Source organism: Mastomys coucha, unplaced genomic scaffold (assembly GCF_008632895.1).
Source record: "Mastomys coucha isolate ucsf_1 unplaced genomic scaffold, UCSF_Mcou_1 pScaffold8, whole genome shotgun sequence".
Taxonomy (NCBI): Eukaryota; Metazoa; Chordata; class Mammalia; order Rodentia; family Muridae; genus Mastomys; species Mastomys coucha.
In genome coordinates, this window is record NW_022196914.1 from 79,946,657 (window position 1) to 79,953,659 (window position 7,003).

The 7,003-nt window shown below is 39.7% G+C and overlaps 2 long non-coding RNA genes across 9 annotated transcripts in view; one reads left to right on the forward strand and one right to left on the reverse strand.

Annotated features, from left to right (window-relative positions):
* Window positions 1-7,003, reverse strand: part of LOC116083161 — a 30,795-nt gene that overhangs the window by 10,538 nt on the left and 13,254 nt on the right. The gene's annotated exons all lie outside the window — the stretch shown is intronic.
* LOC116083162 overlaps window positions 4,968-7,003 on the forward strand; it is a 3,714-nt gene continuing 1,678 nt past the window's right edge. The window contains exon 1 of the long non-coding RNA XR_004115624.1: window positions 4,968-5,326. This is a non-coding gene — a long non-coding RNA (uncharacterized LOC116083162). The remainder of the gene's footprint in view (window positions 5,327-7,003) is intronic.

Consider the following 7,003-nt stretch of genomic DNA (forward strand, 5'->3'; position numbering starts at 1 on the left):
TCAACAGCAATGTGGAAGTAAGCTCAATAAACCCTTTCCTCCCCAACTTGCTTCTTGGTCATGGTGTTGTGCAGGAATAGAAACCCTGACTAATACAGTTACCTTGGCTGACCTGGAATTCTTTATGTAGATCTTCCTGCCTCTGCTTTCCAATGCCTGGGATTAAAGATGAGCACCAGTCTAAGGGGTTGTCTTAATTAAGCTAACTGAAGTAGTGAGACATGCCAACTGTGGTAGTACCATTCCCTAGGCAGGGGATCCTGAAGTGTGTCAGAGTAGAGAAAGTAACTGAGTATAAACATGACTGTATTTACTCTTCCTCTTAACTGTGGACATGGCTAGCTGCTTCAAGTCCCTGCTGCTTTGACTTTCCCACAGTAATAAGCTACAACATGAAATTGTGAGCTGAATACAACCTATCTTCTTTACATTGCTTTTATGAGGGTTTGTTATCACAGAAAGTGGAAAAAATGCCCAGTCATCCAGTCTCAGATATTACACTAGAGCAACCGAAAAGAGACTAAGACAATAACCTACATAATACATAGCCCTCCTGCCACATTTTTGCTTTTATAGAAAATTGTTATTCATTTCTACCTGGCCAAGAGTATTACTTTATTATTACTCTAGTTACAAAACTAAACTTACTAAAAAATAGTTTATAAGATTTTTCTGAAACTATTTTTTATTACTTTTTACTCTTCAGCTGAGACAGCAAAGGATTACTTATTGTATACAAGTTACACTTGGCCACAAGTGAGGACTTGTAAGAGTGAACAGGTAAGAACCATCCAGAATGCCACCGGCCCAGGGCTGAGGGTCACCTGGGTCTGTCTGCAATGAAAGCGCAGCAGTCTCATAGGGGTGTTTTCAGCAATCCGATGGTGAAGTTCCAGATCCAGTGAAACATATTACCAGCAGAAGCACACAGTCCAACAGATTGTACCAGCATTCTGGCCTCCAGCACCCCTTATTTCTTTGGTCTCTATACTTGCACAGGCTACTCCATGTAGACCACTGCCTGCCTGTTATCAAACACGTCAGCCTGCATATTCACTTCTCTCCCCACTTCACTCCTTGTGGTACAGTAATTTCAAGGCCAAGAACTGAAATTATTATTTGTTTTTGTTTTTTTGAGGCAAGGTTTCTTTTGGTAGCCCTGGCTATCCTAGAACTTGCTCTGTAGACCAGGTTGGCTGTAAACTGACCGAGATTTTATTTGCCTCCCTCTGCCTTCAGTGTGCTGGGATTAAAGACATGCACTGCCATCACCAACTCTGAAATTATTTTTTTTTAAAGTGAACCAACATTTATTTATAGGTATTTATGGACTCATGTTTGTGAGAGCTAGATGTAAAAATGTACTCAGCAGTTCCAGCATTGCTGTGGGGAGGCATGGGAAAGGGGAAAATGTAACACCATCTTCATCTAACTCTGTTGACCGAGTTTATAATGAAAACATTTACAAGGTTAAGCATATTTACTACAATCTTAGGAAATGAAGGAAATCTTGAAATTATTTTTAATCTCTTTTCTTCCCAAAGATGAAAAGTTATTCTCTTCCTGACCTGTTTTCCTCCTTTCTTCCCTTCCTCCTTCTCTACTTCTTTCCCTGGTATTTGGAAAACATAAGTGCCTTGCTTTGGACTGAACTCAAACTATTTAGGCAGGGAACACAGACTTTAACATATGCTAGTTCTTGTGAAAAAGAAAATTTATTTACAAAGGGCTGACTGGATAAGTTGCTTTAAATTACCGTATTTATACCCTACATAGTTAGAGCAAGTCTTATGGGTTGCACAGATATCTAAACAGCATAGCAATGGTTTTGAGGTTCTGGTTCTCTGTAAGGACACAAAGGAGCAAGTCTTAATCTAAGTATAAAGTGGCTCATGTGGATCAACATAACAATCTTTAATGTTAGAAATAGCTTCTCCCTACAAAATATTGTTTTCAGATGTAAAAGAAGATATAAAAAAAGGAGAAACAGCCTTTCCCTTAATTAAGTCTCAAAAGGAGGACCATGGTTTCATATTTCTGACTGAGAAAACAGAGGTAGTAAGATATAGTAGATGACATGGGTTAACCAAAGCCAAAATAGGTAACAATGACTCATGTAAAATTAAAATAAAATAATGGTATACTTGAGTTTAGTAGAGTTAGCAACTATTATTTAAGGCACACACAACTTAAAATATATGGATTTGATTTATATGTTAAAAATATTAACTATAGGGTATATACTTTCCAAAATGTACTTAAATTACAAGTAAAATAAGAAATGTGATAAATTGTGTGTGTGTGTGTGTATGTGTAGGTCAGAGGATGAAATCAGGTGTCTTTTTCAATCATTCTCCATTTCATTTACTGAGGCAGGCTCTTTTGCAGAACCCAGAGCTCACTGATCTGGCTGGTCCAGCTCTGGCTGGTCCAGCTAACTAGCTTGCCCCAGGAGTCCTCTAGTTCTGCCTTCTAAGAACTGGGATTACTCTTGCCTGGCTTCTACATGGGTGCTGAGAATCTGAACCCTGGCCCTCATCTTGCACATTATCTATGGGGCCATTTCCTCTGTACCACACATTCAATTTAAAGATTATGTTGATATTTGAGTTTTTATTTGTGCAGCACGGTCATACAGAAAAAAATACTGTTGCAGTCAAACAGGCCTTGATTGGAATCCCTGCAGTGACCTTTGATTCATTTATCTAAAAATAAAAGATTAAAAAACAAACAACTAAAGAGGAGTTGTGCAGATTTAACATATATTAAAAACAACCAGTGCTCCATACAAGAGGCAACAAGTGACCTGAATTCTCAGCACTTGAGTACCTGTTAAATATTGCAGCGTGGCCTCAGAGTCAGCTTAGGAAAATTGCGAATTCCATGTTTTGTACTTCAAAACGAGCAGTTTTGGGAAGAGTTGCATACTCACAAGGCAAGAGTAGTAACATCAGTGACTATCTCCAGTAGGAACAGGGGTGTATGAGCAGCGCTTCACAAAGACCTTGAGCAGCTAAGATAACAAGAGGCCAGAAACAGGGCTTCTTTGGTAAGCACAGCTGGGATAGCACCTTTAGGCCCCTAGAGGTCACACTGAATAAAGATAATTTTTGATCACTGGGCTGGTGATGCCTCAATTGAGTATCAGGATAATGTGTTCTTATCTTTCAGGCCCGATATTGTTATAGCATGACATTAACTTTGTTTCACTGAGTTGGATTCAACTGTGAAGAAGTCTGAAGCAATGTTAAAACTTCCCTTTTCTTCTTGTCCTTTCCACCCATAGAAATATTTGAGATTCAGATGGGCATGAGCAAGGAGAGAGAGAGAGAGAGAGAGAGAGAGAGAGAGAGAGAGAGAGAACACAAGAGTTGTCTGTGGGATGGGGACTAAGGTGAAGCAATCATCCCAGCCAGGAGGATCATGAAATAGGTGAAGTAAGAAGACCGGGGCATGCCTCAGGCGATGCTGCCGACAGAGAACCTGTAGACAGTGTAAGAACCAGAGAGGCCAAGAGATGTCCTGCACACTCACTCAGAGCATGGGGAGGGAAAGTTAAGATATCAAGGAGATTCTACACGAGGTTCACTGCTTTCTCACTACAAGAATCAGGGTGGTATGCATGGAAATCAAATGAGTCTCCAAGGTGGACCCGAGAGTTAAGATGTTTACCATCCCAAGCCCCAAGAGAGGTTTGATGGTGAATTTTAGGTGTCACTTAGAAGACATTATAGTCCCTGGTTATTTAAACGCTAATGTAGGTATTGCTTCATGGAACTGGAGCCTAGTGACCAGGCCCAAAGGTGGTAGAAATGAGATTGGTCAAGGCAAAGCTTTTATTGGGACTTAATCTAGATGGGAGATGTAGCTTGGACCAGGTGGTGGCTCCCTTTAAAAAAAAAAAAAAAAGGGAGATAGTTACAAGAACAGTTGCTGCCCAAAGTTCCTTCATTAAAACAAAGATTAAAGGGCAGAGGGACAGAGACTGTCTGGTCCTAGCCTCGCAGCATCTACACTCAGTTGTAGGCAGCTCACTGGCCGGCTTTGACTTCACACCTTTGTCTTCATGGACTGTGAGTCAACCATCACCGGGTCTATTGAGGCCCTACCTCATGCGGCAAAGGGAAGAGAATCCTCCTCACCCAATTATCTCTGAAGCACTCCTCTCTCAGGGATCAGCCCACAAAACAGAACCAACAACAAGTGCATAATAAGAGATTTACCTCAAGGAATTGGCTCATGTAGAATCTTACCTTACAATCTTCTCCAGTGTTGCCCAACTGTACTACTTCAGTTATAGATAAAAATAAAACTCTCAGCCATACCTACATTAGCATTTGAATTGTCCCTTGTGAAAATCAACAGTAGGGCTACTACATGTGTTTTCTACAAACATAAGTCTATAAGGATAGGAAGCCTAAAACAGAAAAAGAGTAAAAAGATTGTAAAGTGGTAAAAACATAACAGATCATACTAGCATCATTTGGTGTGTCACAAGCGATCAAAAAGAATGTTTCTCAGTGTTCCTGTGAGGACAGCAGAGAATGTAAAGTTTTACTTTCAGATTTTCAGAAGCCTTTGGGTAAAAACAGAAATTCACTACTATAATATTTGGAATTTTCAAAAGCAGTTGGTAGCACCAGAGAATACATGAGGTGGATACCCTCATCTAACACATTCAAAGCAACATCTAGATGTGTTGTTTATGGTTTTGGTGCCTACAGTTTGGGAAACTTTTAAAGATTCCCCCCTCCAACTTTTTGTGATCTGTCCTTGAAAAATATACACAAAACTCAGAGTAAGATAGAATACTTCGGCTAAGGAGGAGGGGAAAGTTCATAAAGATGTTTGTGTGGTTTGAATGGGACCTATCCCCCAGAGCTTCATGTGTTTGAACAATTGGTTCCTAACTGGGGATGCTGTTTTAGAAGACTGTGGAACTTTTACGACATGGGCCTATGGGAAGAATAGGGTCACTAAGGGAGGTTTGAGATGTCATAGCTTGAACTCACTTTCTGCCTGCCCTCGGCTTCCTAACTGCAGCTGCGATGTGACCCCTCATGTACCAGCTGCCATGCTCTCCCTGCTGTGATGGGGCGTAGCCTCTTAAACTGAAGCCAGATAATCCCTTCTCTCCAAAGTGGATTCTTGTAACGTATATTGTTCATGACAAGAAAAGTGATCCAACGGTAAAGAAAACATCCGTTTCTTGTGGCAGCTGAGCTGAGTTGTACATGCATCAGTCATCTGAGATCTGGGAGATGTAGAAAGAACAGCAAGTGCAGAGCCCCAAGGGAGACATAAACTATAACAGACATGAGAAAAAGTGAGTGGACCTAGTTAAAGAACTAGAGTTAGCCAGACCTGGTGCTTAGCTAAACTCTGGAGTTAACCAGACTGCAAGAAGGCTGAGGTTAACCTACAAATAACAGGAAAAGGCTATGCATTCAGTCTAAGAATAGGGGGTATATAAAATTTGACCCATATGCTAGATTTTTCCTGTTCCAGTCTGGGCAACAGAAGTGACCTCAGTGGAATGCCTGTCCTTTACTAGGCCTCCAGCTCAGCTAGTCACTTGTTAACATTTCAATAACAGCTCATAGATGGCTCAGGAACCATCTATTGAACACCTCCTAACTTCTAGGCATTGTGATAGGTATCTTAGGTACAATATAGTACTCACTAACCTCCAAATAGATACCATTCTCAGTTCACCACTGAAGAACCAAACCTCAAAAACTTCAAGTCATTTGCCCACATAAGTGACAAAGCTGAGATTTAAGCACAGCTCCTCTGGGCTCTTCTCATTATTCTGTTACACCCTATAAAGAACATAGTTGGGTCCAAGGAAGGGGTGTGGTGTGATAGATTCCGAAAGAGACAGATGAGTATCTTGCCCTTTGAAGCCTTTCCCAACAGACTTTGTTTTTCTGAGAAAGTGATCATGGGTGAGGATTTAGTACTTTGCCTGTGGGCTTAGTAGCCAGCTTTTACTAAGTAGGCTCAGAAGTAAATGCTCATCAGTCAAGTTTATGATCCTCATTATGATGCAATCAGAATGCTGGTTTCAAATATGATTGCCTAGGAAACTACAGACTAACAACCTACAGAACCAAGACTATGGACTGTCACAAACATCTTTCAAATTTTTCTTTTTAATATTTCCTACAGTTTAATTTTATACATGAAGATAAAATTATGGTTATCACACAAAATATTAATGAACAAAAGAAACACTGACAAGTGCTTATTGAAAATATCTTGTACAAGCAAATATGTTTTGTCAGGATTTAGAATGTGCTGCCCTTGGAGGGGAAAAAAAAGTGGATATCATGCTTCCATGGCTCCAGCCTAACACACCAAATATCACTTTGAAATTTACTTTAAAATAGTAACTTTTTATATTCCAGCATAAATTCACTCCCAAAATGGCTACCATGTAATAGTAAATGTTAAGACAAAGAATAGTTATGGGTTAGCATGCTCAACTAGTTATCAATATATAGTTAATAAAGCTGAAGACTCAACAAGAAAGGAAGGGAAAAGTGAAAGTTTGGTTGCCATCTTTCAATACTGGCCTGAGGAGATATTCCAAATCACTACATCTATATACTAAATAGTTCTACCTTTAAAAAGTAGTGAAAAAGTATGAAATAGTGTGGGGACCTTAATATTTTTTTTGGTTTAATTTATTTTTTATGTGATTCACATAGTTGGAATGAAACAAAAATGGCTTTATTAACTTCTTGATAATTATTTAAAAACAGAAGCCATGACTTATCTTACTCATGAAACACTGCACTAATTATAGGTAAACCAGATGTAGTTAGTGATTAGCCCTATTCCGTACATTTAGAGAATTTCCGGAGAATGGTTTTTTAGTGTTTTTTTTTCTCTCACTGTGTCTGTATATCTGTGTCTCTGTCTCCACCCTACCCCACCCATGTGTGTGTGTGTGTGTGTATGAGAGTAAGAGAGAGAGAGAGAGAGAGAGAGAGAGAGA